We start from the raw sequence: 18,345 nt of genomic DNA on the forward strand, positions 1-18,345 counted from the left end.
GCTATATAGAATTGGAATTAAATTTTCTTTGTATATTTGGTAGAATTCACTTGTGAATCCATCTGGTCCTGGAGATTTTTTTTCTTGGGTAGTTTATTGATCGTTTGTTCAATTTCTTTTTCTAGATTGGGTTATTTAAGTATTTTATTTCTTCTTTTTATTATGGGAAGTTTATATCATGGTAAATATTGATCATTTTCAGTTAGATTGTCAGATTTATTGACATACAGTTGAATTTTAATTTTAATTTTGACTTTCTCTTCATTGGTGGTTAGTTCACCTTTTTCATTTTCCATAATGTTAATTTGGCTTTATTATTTCTTTTTTAATCAGATTAACCAAGAGTTTGCCTATTTTATTGATATTTTCATAAAACTAATTCAATCTTATTTATTAGTTTGATAACTTCTTACTTTCAAGTGCATTCATTTAGCCTTTGATTTTTGGAATTTCTAATTGGATATTTAATTGGGAGTTTTTTAATTTGTTTTTTGCCTCTAGTCTTTTTTAGTTTTATATGCAATTCATTATTGTTCTCCTCTATTTTATTCATGTAAGCTTGAAGATCTATAAAATTTCCCCTCAGAACTATTTCAGCTGCATCCCACAAGCTTTGGTGTAATGGCCCATCATTGTTTTTGTCTAGATGAAATTGTTGCTTATTTCCATAATTTGTTGATCCATTTATTCTTTTATTTATCCATTTATTCTTTAAAATTAAGTCATGTAGTTTCCAATTAAATTTTAGTTTATTATATGCAATTTTTATTGCATCGTGATCTGAAAAAAGATAAATAAAAATTTCTCCTTTTCTTCAATTAGTTTTGAGGTTTTTGCACACTAATACAGGGTTAGTGTTTGTATAGGTATTCCTATTAGTCCCATTCAATTTTCTTCAGGGGTCTCTCATATCTAACTTTTCTAAAATTCTATTCATCTTCTTATTTATTTAGTGATTAAATTTATCTGATTCTCAGAAAGGGAGGTTGATGTCTCCCACTAGTATAGTTTGCTGTCTGTGTCTTCATGTGAGGTATTTAGCTTCTCCTCTAAGAATTTAGATGCTACGTCATTTAATGCACATATGTTTAATATTGATATTGCTTTATTATCTATTTTACCTTTTAGAAAGATGTAGTTTCCTTCCTTGATCCTTTTAATTAGATGTATTTATTTTCATTTGCTTTCTGTGAGATCAGGATTACTATTCTTACTATTTTACATAAATTCTACTCCAGTCTTTTGCCTTTATTTTACTTAATGTATTTTCATGCTTCAGATATTTCTTTTAAACAATATATTTTAGGATTTTTAAAAATTTATTCTGCTATTTGATTACATTTTATGTAAGAATTCATTCCATTTACATTCATATTTATATTTACTAACTCTGTATATACCTCCATCCTTTCTTCCCCCATTTATATTTTTTTTCTCCTTTCCCCTTCTCTTTATTGACCAGTGTTCTGTTCCTGTCTCCTGTCTCTCTTAATCTGTTCTTTCCCCTTTCCCCTCTTAGGATAAATTTCTAAACTCAATTGACAATGCATGCTATTACCTCTCTGAACCAAATCTGTTAAGAATAAGATTAACTCATTGTTTGCTCTCTTCCTTCTTCCCCCATAGTAGGTTTTTGTGCTTCTTCATGTGATCTTAATTATCCTCTCATGTTTCTCCATTCGTTTTCTTATATATTACTTTTTTTCTTCCTTGTTTTATATCTGCACTATTAAAGGATACTTTCAACTGTCCTGCCTGAAATACATTTCTCAAGATCCATAAGCATCTTATAATGATCATGTCTAATTATGCTCCTTTGAACTGTCCTATGAAATATAGTTCTCAAGAGTTTAAGGATTGTCTTCCTGTTTAGGGATGTAGACAGTTTAGTATTTCTATTTTTTACTTTAAATTTATCTTTTATTCATCTCTTCAGCTTGTATTCGAAGTTCAAATTTTCTGTTCAGTTCTGGTCTTTTTATCAAGTATGCTTGAAAGAATTCTATTGCATTGAAAATTCATTTTTCCCCTGAAAGAATAGTTGTAGTTTCAGGGTAGCTGATATGTTTGGTTGTAAAGCAAACTCCTTTTCAATCTGTAATATCATATTCTAGCTCTTCTGATCTTTGAATGTTGAAACTTATAATTCCTGTGTTATCCTGAATGTGGCCTCTTTGTATTTAATTGTTTCTTTTTTAACAGCTTGAAGTATTTTCTCCCCTAGCTGAGAATTCTGAAATTTAGCAACAATATTACTTGGAGATTTTTATTTTGGAATCTCTGGGGTTGATTGATGAATTTTTTCAAGGACTATTTTATCTTCTAATTCTAGGATATTAAGGCAGTTTTCCATGAAATTTTTCCTGCATGGTATTGTTCAGGCTCTTTTACTGATCATGGCCTTCAGGTAGACCAATAATGATTCATAAATTTTCTCTCTTGGATCTATTTTCCAGGTTAAACAGTTTTCCTAAGAAGCACTTTACATTTTCTTCATTTTTTTCAGACTTTAGGTTTGCTTGATAGAATTTTGAAATCTCCAAGAGTCATGAGTTTCCATTTGTACAATTCTCATGTTTAGGGGTTTATTTTCTTCATTAGCTTTTGTGTTTTCTTTTCCAATTGATTAATTTTACTTTTTTGATGTTTTATATTCCTTTTCCATTTGTTCAATTTTGCTTTTGATGAGTTATATTCTTTTCAGTTGGTCATTGTTTTATTTTTAAAGAAGTAGTTTTCCATTTCTATTTGGTCAATTTTACTTTAAAGTATTTTATTTCTTTTTCCATCTAATCAATTTTACTTTTATTGGTATTGTTTTCTTCAGTCATTTTTCATAATTCTACTGCAGTCTCTTATTTTATTTCTCCAGTTTTGGATTTGAGACCATTTTATAAAGTCATTTGAAGCTTCACATGAAAGCATTTTTGTCACTGCTTTCCTCTTCTGAGATGGTATTTTTTTCAACTCTATCAGAATAGCAACTTTAGTTTTTTTTTAATTTTTAAAAATAATTTAAAGCAATGGGGTTAAGTGACTTGCCCAAGGTCACACAGCTAGGAAATTGTTAAGTGACTGAGGTCATAGATAAATTGTGCTCTTCCTGACTCCAGGGCCAGTACTCTATCTACTGTGCCACCTAGTTGCCCCCAGAATAGTAACTTTCTATGGTAAGTGCTCATTTATTTTTTTGCTCATTTTGATAGTTCTTCTCCTGGGGAAGAGAGATTATACTCCCATGTTTTTTGTGCTGGAGGTTCAGGCTTTCCTCTCTGGTATTTTTGGTGTCCACAGTTTGTCCCAGTCTTTCCTGTTGCATCAATTTCCTGTCTTGAAATTTGCTATCCAAGATGGATTTGGAACCCTCACTGCTGGTCTACTTCACTGCTGGCTTGCTGAACCTGGAATAATTTTCTATTTCTTCTACTTATACCAGTATACACTCCACTTTAGCAGACCTTTCTGAAGTTTCTTCGAGATGACTTGAGTTGAGAACATGTTTCAGTCTATTTTTTGTGGGTTCTGTTGTTTTACAGACTTCACTTAAATTTGTTTTGGAAAAAGCTCTAGGAACTTCCTAGCTTCTCACTATTATATTGTCTCTGCCAAGGATGTTCTTACACAGGGTCTCTTGAGTAAGTCTCTCCTAAACTCTCATCCTCAGTGTCATTATGTGGAAAATAAGAGGACTGTACTAGATGAAGAGACCTTTACATTCCCTTCAATCTCTTAAGAAAAGGACTCTTTGGCTATGGTGCCAGGACTTTGTCCTGCCCACACTGCAAGAATCTTGGGGTAATACCTCCTGCAACCTAGGATAAGAGCTCAGCTTTTTTAAAAAATGAGCAAAAACAGCAATCGAGCATAGAAAACTATTATGAAGGAGAATATCAGATCCTAATGCAAATTCAGATGAAGACAATTATTTTCAAAATGACTACATGCAAATCCTCAATGATGAATATGAATTTGTCTCAATATCAAAAAGTTCTCTTGGAAGAGCTCAAAAAGTGTTGTCAACAGCTTTCAGAAGAAAAAAATTGACTGGAGAAAACAACTCCTTTAAAGGTACAACTGGAAAAATGGACAAGGAGGCTCAAAAGCTAAGTTAAAAAAATTATTCCTTAAAAATTAGAATTGGTCAAATTCAAGGTAATAGCTCTACACCAAGAATCATTAAAAAATTCAAAAGAATGAAAACAAAATAAAGACAATATAAAATACCTCACTGGAAAAAAATTTACCTGAAAAAAGAGATTCAAAAGAGTTAATTTAAAAATTATTGAACTACCTGATTCCCATAATAAAAAATGATCTTGGGCAGGATCTTTCAAAAAATTGTCAAGGAAAATTGATCTGATATAGAATGAAAGGATAAAAGATAATCATTGAAACAATCCACCAAATCAACTTCTGGAAGAGATCCCAAAATGAAAACTCCATGGTGTATTAAAGTGAAATTCTAAATTTTTCAAATCAAGAAGAAAATATCAAAGAGCCACAGCCAAATTTACACAAGACTTAGAAACTTCTAGATTAACAAATGAAAGCACTTGGCATATGATATTCTGCAAGTGTGTGCCAGAAAGGGAGAACAGCTCAGAGAGCAGAAGCAAAATACTAGTGAGGAGGGGCATAGTGAAAGGAGAGAATAAAAATGAATATACAAAGAAAATAGGATAAAGAATCAGAATTAATAATCATAACTGTGAACATGAATGAAATTAACTCTCATATTAAAAGGAAGCAGATAGAAGATTGGATTAAAAACAGAATCTTACAGTATTTTGTCCATAAGAAACATATTTTAAGTAGAGAGATATACAGAGAATAAAGATAAAAGACTGGAGTAAAATACATTATACTTTAGTTCAAGTAAAAAAGAAAAGGTAACAATTGAACTCAGACAAAGAAAAAGCAAAAATAGATCTCATTAACAATAGACAAGAGATGAAATTACATCTTACTAAAAGGTAACAAAGACAATGAAGCAATATCACTACTAAAGATATGAACACCAAATTGTAGAGCATTCAGATTCTTATATTAGAAGGGAAATGAATTACAGGAAGTACCTGAAAGCAAACCTATACTAGTGAGGGAAGTCAACCTTCCCCTATCAAAACTATATAAATCTAATCACAATATAAACAAGAAGGAAACTAAGAAGGTGAATAGAATTTTAGAAAATATAGTGCTCTGGATAAAATTGAATTGGCATAGAAAGGAAAATGATATTTTTCTCCATGGAACATGGCACCTACACAAAAACTGACCATGTGTTAGGGCACAAAATCTAACAATGAAATACAGAAAAGCAGAAATATTATGAACATCCTTTTCGGATCATGACACAAAATTAATTTCATATAAAAAATAGCCAGGGGAAAGATAGGCTAAAATTAAGTTTGAAAGTAAAGAATCTAATCCTAAATAATGTGGGCAGTTAAATATCAAATCATAGAAATAAGTAATAATTTTAAATAATGAGAAACATATCAGAATTTATGGGATACAACCAAAGAAGTTCTTAGGGGAAATTTTTTTTTCTCTAAATACTTACATAAAGAAAGGAAATTTAAATCAATGAATTAGACTGATAATTAAAAATGCTTGAAAATGAACAGATTAAAAATTCCAAATTAAATATAAAATTAGAAATTTTGAACAATAAAAGGAGAGATTATTAAAATTCAAAATAGGAAAACTAACTAAGCAATAAAACTAGATAGTTTTATGAAAAAAATAGATAAATCTGATTATTTTGATTAAAAGATAGAAGAAATTCAAATTGCTAGTATCAAAAATGAAAATGGAGAATTCACCAATAAAGAAGAAATTAAAGCATTACTTATGAGCTATTTTGACCAACTGTATGCCAATAAATCTAGCAATCTTATGTGAATGTATACGAATTATATATTCAATGTGTATAAATAGTACAAATTGACTAGATTAACAGAAGAGAAAATAAAATACTTAAATTATCCCATTTTAGAAAAAGAAATTGAAAAAATCACAAGTTGCTTTGAAAAAAAATTCCCAGTCAGATGTATTTATAAGTGAATTATATCAAATAACTAAAGAGCAAATAATTACTATATAATATAAACTATTCATAATTTCCCTAAATAACAGTGATACAAAAATTTAAAATAAATCTTGGTAAAGGAATTACAGAAATTTATTATTGGGATAATACATGATGAACAAGTGTAATTTATACCAGGAATGCAGGATTTGTTCAATATTAATACATTAGCACACTTTATCTTTTCAATAATAAAACTAACACAAATAAAAAAATGATTATATAAATCTTTCTGACAAACTGCAGCACCCATTTTTATGAAGAACAGTAGAGAACATAGAAATAAATGGATTCTTGCTTACAATGGTAAGTAGTATTTATCTAAAACTATCAGTAAGCATAATCTGTAATGGGGATGAGCTTGAAGTCTTCCTAAAAAGATGAAGGGTAAAAAAAAAAAGAATTCCCATTATTACCACTCTTATTCAATAATGTATTAGGAATGTTAGCTTTAGCAATAAGAAAAGAAAAGAAATCAAAGGAATTAGAATAGGCAATAAGCAAAAAAGTTGTCACTCTTTGTAGATGACATGTTGATATATTTAGAAAATCAACTAAAATTTATTAGAAATAATAACTAGCAAAATTATAGGATATACATGAATTAACATAAATTTTTGGCATATCTATATATTACCAACAAGACACAACTGTAAGAAGTAGAATGAGAAATTCTATTCAAAATAACTGTAGACAATATAAAAATATTTGGGAGTGTACTTGCCATGACAAATTTAAGAACTATATGAACACAATTGCAAAACACTTTTTGCATAAAGTAAGATCTAAGCAACTGAAAAATATCAGATTCTCATGGGAAGGCTCAGATAATATAATGAAAATGATAATTCTGCCAAAATTAAAAATTATTTTATAGATCTAGAAGAAATGAAGTAGACAAAAAATCAAAGCTTTTATTCAACTTATTTTATTCACTTTACAAAGAACTGTCAAAACCTTCATTTACAATATAGAGAAAGTATTAATATGAATATAAAAATAAAAACCGAATTGAAGAACTATTCAGTAGAAGGTATTAATGGATGGACTCATGTTTGAAGATTTTCATAAATAATATATATATTATATTGGGGTGGCTAGGTGGCACAGTGGATAATGCATCAGCCCTGGAGTCAGGAGTACCTGGGTTCAAATCCGGTCGCAGACACTTAATAATTACCTAGCTGTGTGGCCTTGGGCAAGCCACTTAACCCCATTTACCTTGAAAAAACCTAAAAAAACCCCAACAAAAACCCCCAATATATCAAAACTGATGAAATTTATATGTTGTCTTTTGAATTGTTTCCTGAGATGAAATCATATAATCACAAATTTAGAACTAGAAGATATATTAGTAGTCATTGAATCCAACTCTCTTATTTTACAGAGGAGGAAACTAAGGCACAGATTTGTCCAGACAGTATCTGAGATAGGAATTGAATTCAAATCTTCCTAACTACAATACCATTACTCTATCCACTACATTTCCTATTGTTATCTCAGCTAAATCTAATTCTTCAAAATCTAGAGCATATACTTAAATGCTAAAATATACTTCTGAACTCATTTACTTGTTTTCTCAAATTTAGATCTTAATCCATCAATCTTGAACATGTGGATGTTTAACTATTAGTCATATCTTCCCATACATTTGCTACAGAGCATCTACTCAACACAATCGAGATCTTCTGAGCATTCTTCTTGATAACGTGAGGGTACACATGGAGGAGGTATCTGATTTTCCAACTATTATCCCTTTCCCTCCACAAGTAACCAGATCATCCAATTTCATATATATATATATATGTATATATATATATATATATATATATATACATATATATATATTTATTTACTCTTCTTCTTTTTCAAATTTCCTCAGTTATTGGTTGAAGCCTGTTAGCTATCATGAGGTATCTCTTCTTTGCCCTCTATATGAAAGCATGTTTATGTTCCATTGCCTAGAAACGGTTTTATTGCATATCTCATTGATCTGAGAAAGACCAGTTTAAAATGTTGGTATTAAAAAGATGGCTTATAACTACCAGAGAAGTTCGAGTCATTAATTATGCCTAGTGAATTTAAATAGGAGTTCAAGGTCACTTTTCCCTCTTCAACTCCTGACCCAACACATTGTTCATATGTATTATTTGTCACTGAAGAACAAACTCTATAGTCAAACTATTTTGATGGCTATGAATCTTTCAAGAAATTTCTGAAGTGTAACTAGACTAGATTCTGGGGGGGGGGGTTGTGCTTGAAGATAAACAGCAAGCACAGTGAAGAATATCATTATCCAAAGAGAGTCCCTCTTCAATTAGGATTATGAGATTGAATTTCTCCTCAATAGGAAATATCTTTTGTTAGCATATATTTCCTTATTTTATGTCTTTCCTGAAATTTTAACATCAGATTTTTATTTATTTCTAAATTTCTTGGCAATAAGGACTCTTTAATTTTTATCTTTGTTTCTTCACTTAGCCTAACACAATGACTGGTACATGTGGATGTTTAACAAATGGGTATTGATTTGTTCATTGATTGTTACAGGGTTCTACTAGTAAATGTTTAACAACTTATGAAAAATATATATGCACAATGCACTTTTACATTTCATATGCATTATTATCATTTTCTCTATCCCTTTATTAAATCCAACCAGCAAAACAATAAATCATTTTTTAACTTTTAAAAATATTTATATGCACATATTACCACAATTGTCTTTTTGAAAAAGTAAACATAACCCCCCTCCACCCCTACCAAGATAGAGATAGATCAAGAAAAATAAAGGAGAGAAAGAAAAAAAATGTACTTCAGGGTATGTTCAAATACCATCAGTTCTGACTGTCTCTGGGAAGGATCTTATTCTTTATCATTAGTCCTTCAGAAAAATTGCTTCAATATTTTTTTCTTCTGTTGCTATTACTAACTGTAATACCCACAATTCAATTCCTTCCCCCTTTCCATCTATAATTTTCTATCTCTCCTTTCTCTTTTCCCTCCTCAAAAGTGTGCTGTATCTAAACTACCCTCACCCACAATCTTATTTCTCTTTTATCACCTATACCTTCCTCCTCCTATCCCCTATCCCTTTTTTACCATCTCTTTCCTCTCCTTTTCCCTCTAGGATTAGATAGATTTCCTAAACCCTATTAAGTGTGTATGCTGTTTCCTCTCTGAGCCATTTCTGATGAGAATGAAGGCTCATTCATTGCCTCTTACCTTCCCCCTTCCATGCCATTGCAAAAGCTTTTTTTCTTGATTCTTTTATATTAAATAACAACCCATTCTGCCTCTATTTTCCATTTGTCACAGTATATTACTGTTTTTTGCCCAATGACTCAATCTTTATAATATATAATATCTTCATATTCAGCTCTCCCTGTCCCTTGCTGTATATGCTCCTTCTAACTTCTCTAATAAATAAGAAGTTTCATAGGAGTTATCAGTATCAACTTCCATTGTAGGAATACAAGCAGTTCAGCATTATTAAATCCCCCCCCCATAATTTGCCTTTCCTGTCCATTCTCTCTATTCTTCACCCAAGCCTTGAGGTCAAATTTTCTATTCAGCTCTGGTCATTTCAACAGGAAAGTTTAAAAATCTGCTATTTCATTGAATGTTCATCTTTTTCCCTTAAAGAAAATGTTCAGTTTTTCTGGGTAGTTGTTTCTTGGTTGTAACCCGATCTCTTTTGACTTCTGGAATAGCATATTCCAAGCTCTAGGAGACCTTAATAAAGACATTGTCAAATCCAAGCTCTTTTAAATTCTGAAATATCTTACTCCAATTCCTACAAGGCCTTAATGAAGGCACTGCCTGACTGGCACCATGATATTTGAATTGTTTCTTTCTGACTGTTTGTAATATTTTCTCTTTGATTGAGAATTTGACTATAACATTCCTGGGAGTTTTTATGGGGGTGGTGGATCTCTTTCAAAAGGTGATTGGTGGATCCCCCCAATTTCTATTTTTCCCCTTCTGCTTCTAGGATATCAGGGCAATTTTTTCCTGGAGAATTTATTTTAAAATTTTTTAAAAAATATTTTCCTGGTCATGACTTTCAATAGTCCAATAATTTTTAACTTATCTCTTCTGAATCTGTTTTCCAAGTTAGTTGTTTTCCAATGAGATATTTCATATTTTCTTCTAGTTTTTCATTCTTTTAAAAATAATTTTTATTGTTTCTTGATTTCTCACAAAGGTATCTTCTCCCCTTAGCTTCATTCCATATTTGAAGTAGTTATTTTCTTCATAGAGCTTTCTTATCTCCTTTTCTATCTGATCACATTTGGTTTTAAAGGTATTGTTCTCTTCATTGACCTTTTTGGACAGCTTTTTTCCCGTTTGACTTAAACTAGTTTTTATTTTATTATTACTTTTAGGGGATTATTTTGCAAGGCAATGGGGTTAAGTGGCTTGCCCAAGGCCACACAGTTAGTTAATTATTAATTATTAAGCCAGAATTGAACTCAGGTACTCCTGACTCCAGGGCCGGTGCTCTATCCACTGCACCACCTAGCCGCCTCTTAAACTAGTTTTTAATATGCTATTTTCTTCAGTATTTTTTTATATCTCATTCACCATGACTAACTTGTTTTTTTTCATGACTTGCCTATGTTGCTCCCATTTCTGTTTCCATTTTTTCCTCTAGCTCCCTTAATTGATTTTCAAAATCATTTTTGAGCTTATCCATAGCTTGAAATCAATTCCTATTTTTCTTGGAGGCTTTGTCTATAGATGTTTTGACTTCATCATCTTTTGACTCTGTGTTTCATCTTCCATGGAATCAAAATAATTATCTATTATCACATTGTTTTTATTATGTTGTTTCCTCATTTTCCCAGCCTATGACCTAGTTTTAATACACTTCCCAAACTTTTGAATGTTTTGACTCCACCTCAAGGACTTTAATTTCTTCAAGATCTTATGAGAGGCTTTGACTGCTCTCCTGGCCTGAGCTCTGGTCTGTGCATTATCACAAGAATTCTCTTCTGCCCTGGAGAGATAGGTCCCTTATCCTCTTTGGCAATATAGGGGGGGTCCAAATGGTAACCTGGATCTGAGTATGGGCAAAGCGACAGAGTCCTGCCCCAGGGAAAGTGGAGAGACCTTTGCAGTCTCTTCTGACTCCCCCCCCCCCCTTACTGTCTGTGGGCTCAGTGCTCTGGAAATAGTTGCTGGGTAGCTCCTCAAGCCTGATTCTGGTTCCTGGGGAGGAATTGTGCTGAGATCTGACTTTTCTAGTCTCCACACTCCAATACTGCAGAGATTTTCCATTGATTTTCCCAGTTATCCTTGGCTATCACTAGGCTCAGTGGTCTGGAAACCACTACTACTGCCACAAACAGAGGTGTCCCCAGGGACTCAGGCAGTCCCCAGGCTGTTCCTGGAAGTATGGAGTTCTTTCACTCTGGTGCTGTGCATTCTGGGCTGTACTGTGACTCCTGCCAGCCCTGGTGAGACAAATGCTTCCCACAGATCCTCCAAATTGTCTTGGACTGGAAAAATTGTTTCATTCAATCTTTCTGTGGGTTCTACTAATCTAGAATTTGTCTAGATTCATAATTTTAAGGCATTTGGAGTCTTCTGGGGGAAAGTTTCAAGGAATTCCTGCATCCATGTCATCAACTTGGCTCAGCTCCTCAACTCTTTATTTTTAAAGGTACCAATTTCTGAGGGATAAACATTCACAATAACTCCCCCGAACTGATTTGAACTGGCTCTAGTAAACTACTAGATCTTGAACTTTATGTACTCAAAATTTTTCAAAATGGTCACTCATGTTTGTATCATTTGATACCTGGGAAGACTGAGGCTGGCAGACTACTTGAGCCCAGAACCCCTGAAGCTGTACTGGACAAAGACAATAACCCTTCAGAGACAGTGGGAGTGACAGTAAATTGTCTAAGGAATGGAAAACTAACTCAAATTAGAAACTGAGTAGGTCAAAATTCCTGTGCCAATCAAAGTAGGACAAGTAGAGAGTAACCCCTGAAACTCTGTTATGGGTGATTAAAGGAGACCTAGTCTTCTTCAAAAACAATTAAAATCTTGTGTGCATATAGTAAGAATTTACTGCTTGTTGATCTGGTCATTTGTTAAACTGAAGATAGATTCTCCATTCAAAAGAATTATCTAGATGTGATTTTCACTAAATTTTCTTTTTCACTACTAAAATCAGATGGGGTGGGATGGGTGGGGAGATTATCCTCCAAATATACTGCTTTTTTGCTTATTTGTTTGTTGCCATTGCAGAAGCAAAAACAGAAAAAAAACCAACAAAATATACTGTTTTCTATACATTCTATTTTAGGCATCATATTTTTAACCTGCATTGAAGAAAGGCATAGAATCCTTGCTTATTTTAGTTGCACAATGGACCAATATATTCATCAATTATGAAAGAATATATGTAGTAGAGTGGGGAGAGCAGGTGGTTCATTAAATAGAAAGAAAATTATCTCATGTTCAAATGGTAATTTATGGATTAGAAAACATCTTCCTAAAATAACTATGAGAGAGCTACCATAGATATTATTACTCTAGTTTTGGAGATAAAGATAGGAAGGCTTTGAGAGAATAATTTGATGTGCCTATGATCTTACAAGTAATATGTATCTAAGGCAGGATTCTAATTAGTTTGCCTGATTCCAAATCCAGTACTCTGTTACTATGGATTGTAATGCAAGGATTTTATTTCCTGCCACAAAATTGAGTTCAAGAAACTGTATGAAAGAAGGAAATCATTAGGGAAGTGATGCTTACTTATCATCCACCAGCAAAAGTAGAAATATGTCTCAAAAATATTTCCTTAGGTCCCTTTTTTCCCCTCCCACTTACATATCTTTGAGGGGACACAAATAAATAAATATCAATGGAACAAATGCTATAAAATACCTACAAAATGTAGGTAGTTCGATTTAAATAGGTGGTCAGGTGGATAAGCATCATAAAGAAGAAAATTTATTAAGGAATTAAAATGACATCTGAGATAGCAAATAGGACTTTTATTGGCCCAGGAATGGTCAATTGTCTTCTCAACCCATGTTACTGTGTCTGTTTACAAGATCTATAGAGATCTTCAGTTCTAAGGTTTACAATATAGCTTTTTACAGTCAGTCAATTCATTTCAAATGATACACAGCAGATGTAGAAGGTGGTTATGGACAGTGACTTATGAACTAACACTGAACAGAGAACTTAATGCTCTACAAATGTGTCCCACATGTGCTGTAAAGCATGATACAGAGGGTAGAATACAAACAAATTGCTTCTTCAAAATGGATTTCTTATTTTTAACACTGAAAATGGAAAAGTATTCACTCACCTAAACCCAATGGGAATTTCTGGAATCTTCTGTTAAAATAAACTTTCTTCTTTAGACAATATAAACACATCTGACCCAAAGTCCAGACCAGACACATGCTCTTCATTTTGGCAGGGAAGGACAAATTGCATAATTTGTGCAATGAAAATAGTTCATATGCTCTGTGTTTGGACCCTTTTAACATGTTCCCATCTTCTTTTATTTTGAAATATTACTTCAGCCTCCACATTGATTCATAAAATAAAATCAGTTCCATTTGCCAAGTAACAAAATACAACATAAAATATGGTCAATTCCTTTTCTCAAGTATCCTCAAGTGTCTGCTTCAAAGTAAGATAGTGAGTTTTCCAATTTCTGCATGTCAAGAAGTAGCAGGCATTTTTTTATTCTATGGACACTATGAGGGTTGAGAAAAATGTATTTTTCTGTTCTTTTCCTTCTTGAGGGACTGAAAAGTATATTTCAGAAATTTGCAACTCTTTAATATGCAGAGCCCTGAGAATTGCTAATAGCAGCCCACTTAGTTTTTGCTATGGTACAAGAAGAGTTTGGGTTTGAAGAAAAGAGATCATTTACCTTTACCCACAAGGGCAAATCTATCACTTGTCTAATATGACCTTCTGGCAAACTGAATGATATTATATCTATAGTTACTTAATTCTGTGTCTGATACACATTAGAGACTGTTCCAGAAGTTCAGATTGGCATCATATCTAAAATAATGTTCAGCTTATCTAAGCCACTAAAGAAAGATGAAGAGATATGGTTATTCTTCAGAGTGAACTGGACTATGATAATTATAAAAGAAGATAGTATGCATTTGATTATTTTTCTGACAGAGAAAATATTAATCTGTATGGGTAAAGGATGTCTTCCCATTCAGAATTTCTCTATACCAAGGGAAGCAGAGATCTAAGTTTTAGCTCTATTCATTTCTTCACTAAGCCAAATGATCTCTCTAAGAAGGAAAGAATAAACTTGTCAAAAGTGAATGGAAACACAGGATAAGGGGGTGTTGATAATAGAGCATCTATTTGCCCTAGACCTGGGCAATCTCCATCATAATACAAATAGACGCTCAAATTCAGTCTCAGAACTTATTAGGTATATGAACCTGACCAGGTTATTTGATCTCTGGTTGCCTCATTTTCTTCATCTACAAAATAGGAATAATAATAAAATCTACTTATTATTTTTGAGGACAAAATAAGTTAATATTTGCAGTATTTTGCAAATATTTGAATTATATAATAATAGCAATTATTCTTACTATTACTTTGCATACGTTTTCTAAGTTGAGTCTCACAAAAGAGGCTCAGATAAATTAAGCAACCTATGGTCACTCAATTAACAAGTATTAGAAGGATAATTTGAACTGTATTTCTGATTCCAAATTGACTTCTCTGTCTATTAAAGTATCTTCTTTCCATCAGAGATTGATTCCTAAATGAATTAATGGACATTATTACTCAACTCTGAAAAACAGTGAGAAGAGATAAAATACCATAGAACTAGTGGGGAGTTAAGGTTGTTCAAACTTTCCAACTTCAGTTTAATGCAAATAACATATTTTTAATGTAAACACAATCTTCAAATGATAAGACTAGGATTAGGAGGTATATCTTCCATGCTTTACTGGATGCATGGCCCATTTTATATAGAGACTTTCTGTCCTTCATTCAGATTACCAGTCATTCATACCTCTTAATTTTGAGGATTCATTATTATTATTATTATTATTATTAATTTATTTTCTAATTACATGAAAAAATAGTTTACAGTGTTCATCCTTTTGTAAGCCTTTGACATCCACATTTTTCCAACATTCTCCATTCCCTCCTCCTCCCCATAGCAATAAGCAATTTGATATAGTCTGTACATGTATAATCATTTTTAACATTTTCCATATTAGTCATGTTGTGAAAGAATTAGAACTTTGGGGGGAAAATGTGAAAGAAAGAAAAATCCTAGAAGTGAACATAGTATAATTTTCTCTTTATACAAATTCAATTTCCTTTCTGGATGTGGATGGTACTCTCCTTGGCAGGTTTGTCACAATTAGAAGTTGCTTCCACTATTTTTGATCATCTCACAGTGTTGCTGTTAATGTGTTCAATATTCTTCTGACTCCGCTCAGTTCACTCAACATCAGTTCATACAAGTCTTTCTATGTTTACTGGAAGCCAGAACGCTAATTATTTTTCACATTAAAATAGTGTTCCATAACATTAATATGACATGACTTGTTCAGTCATTCCCCAATTGAAGGGCATTATAAAGAGGATTCCACAAAATTTCACAAATATATCTAATAATTAACCTGAGCTTTATAATGTCTTTCTGCTTCCTTATCTCACTTAATTAGATCTATTTTGCATTTTCTTTGTTTTAGATTAGGATTGCTCTCTTTACTTTTTTTTTTTTTTTTTAGGTTTTTGCAAGGCAAATGGGGTTAAGTGGCTTGCCCAAGGCCACACAGCTAGGTAATTATTAAGTGTCTGAGGCCAAATTTGAACTCAGGTACTCCTGACTGCAGGGCCAGTGCTCTATTCACTGCACCACCTAGCCGCCCCCTGCTTTTTTTTTAATTTCAGCTGAAATATAATATATTTTAGTCCAGCCTTTTACTTTTACTCTTCATATATCTTCCTGCATCAAATATGTTTCTTATGAACAACTTATAGGATTCTGATTTTTAATCTATTCTGCAATTTGCTTCTCCTTTATGGGAGAGTTCGTCCCATTAATATTCACAGCTAACATGACATTCTGGATTCCACTCTATCCTACCTCTTTCCTCTTTTTATTTTTCACTCATTTCCCCTCATCCCTCCACATCAATGTTTTGCTTTTAAAGGCTGCATCTCAATCTGTTGTTCGTTTTATTGTCCTCTCCCTTTTTTTCCTCCTTTCCCCCCCTTTTTTTTTACTTTACTTTATTTAAACTTTAAACTTTAAATTTGCCTTCACTTTTCCCTTCCCTTTTACCATCCTCACCTTCTCCTTTCTTTCTCCATTTTGAGTATTCTTTATTGGATCCCTCTCCGCAAAATATTACAGCATACTAGAGGCAAAAGAACATTAATGTGACTGAGTCCCACTGGTAGTAGAGGGATTCAGTGTGTTTGGGGGAGAAGTTTTCACAGGACTTTGGGAAGATTGGGTAAAGAATGGGTGTGAAGTAGAAGAAATATTGGACAGATAAATATGTTTTATATTTACTCTGAATTGACAATGTAGCTTTTCCTACTCCCATTCCATTGTTTAAGTTATGGAGTTGAGGACAATCAACTTTAAGTAAAGTACCTTGCCTGGTCCATCAAAAAAACCAATGGTCCCTGAAAGGATTAAGTCTTTGAGTGATTTTCTCTTATTAGTATATATTTCATCACCTTTTTCTTTTATATCTGAGCCACTCTCACCTACATCTCCCTATATCCTATTTAAAAGCTCACTCACTCCCCAGTTGAGTTGCTTGTCTTTGTTTAAGCTAGCTCACTTTTGAGTAGTGTAATTCCCTTTATAACCTCCCTTGCTCCTATGCTTTTCCTTATTGCTAATCCTCTCTGAGGGTTTGTGTCACTGATGTTGTTCCAATACCTTTCCTTACTACTCAAACTTCCATGGTGATTTTGATTGCTTAGGTTGTTTAGGTTGCTTAGACATCAGTAGTTCTCTGCCTTTAGTGTCTTTTTCTCCTTAGCTTCTGCTAATTGCAGCAATACTTTAATATTTTTGTTCCTAACATTTCTTCTGTAAGAATTGGTCTTTTACATGATTTTTTTTCATGTCTCATCCAGATTTTTAGGTGATTATATTTTCTCCTGGCAGTAGGTGCATAAGGGAAGATTAAATGAACATGAATGAGTGACAGATTGAGACAGAATTACCTGACTCTCCTTTTAGCTCTTACCCTAGGATGACTGTATTTGGTGAGCTGAGTTCCTTGACTCACCACTCACTCCTCCATCCCAAATAGAAACCAATGAACAGTCATAAGAACATAATAATCAGAGCTGATCTCAAGTTACTTATATGAATTAGCCATTTTCTATGTATGATTTCTTTTAGGAGGATTGCCCAGAGGTACATAGGCAAGTACGACTTCAAGTGACAGGATTATGAGACTATACCTTATGATGCTCACCCAGAGAAGGAATTAGAATCGTTCTGCTTGGCTCCAGAGGGCAAGTAACCTGGATAGGTAGAAGTAACAGCTAGGGTAAATTCAGTTAAATTGAAATCAAATTAAAAATTGTATTTGATTATAAATATGAGAAACTTTTTCAAAATTGCTCCTGGGCAAAAATAAAAAAATCCTGCTTTATGAAGTACCTAATTGCTCATCACCATAAATCTGCAACTGTAGACAGGATGACCATTTGTTAGGAATGCGGTAGAGGGAATTTCTATTGAAATACAGGCTGATCCAGTAATTTCTAGATTCCTTTTCAACTCTGAGCTTCTCTGATGTTGTCAGGCCTCAACATCTAATATATAAGTTCAGTGATTTACATCAGCCTTCATGTTCAGCTACTACTAATTCCCAGTTAGTCTCCAAATAGATTACAGTCCTCTGGACAGTAGATTGTAGATCAGAGAAAGTTACAGATATGGATTATGGATACTTTGAATCAAATCTAAAATTATATGCATTAAATAACAATGAATTTATTATATAAGTAGTTGAATATGAAATATGCTATAGAATAAAATACGCCAAGATGGCATTAGGGACTGGATTTATGATGATGAGAAAGAAGAGGAGGAGGAGGATAATGACAGTGATGATGAGGATGATGACTGTCAATTTGAATTAACGATTACTACCCATTCATCTTTTAATTGATGCAAGAGAATTACAATTCAGGATCACCACAAAGCAACAAGGTCTAAAATGCCCAAGAGAAGCACAGTGGAA

Source organism: Macrotis lagotis, chromosome 1 (genome assembly GCF_037893015.1).
Source record: "Macrotis lagotis isolate mMagLag1 chromosome 1, bilby.v1.9.chrom.fasta, whole genome shotgun sequence".
In the NCBI taxonomy this organism is placed as follows: Eukaryota; Metazoa; Chordata; class Mammalia; order Peramelemorphia; family Peramelidae; genus Macrotis; species Macrotis lagotis.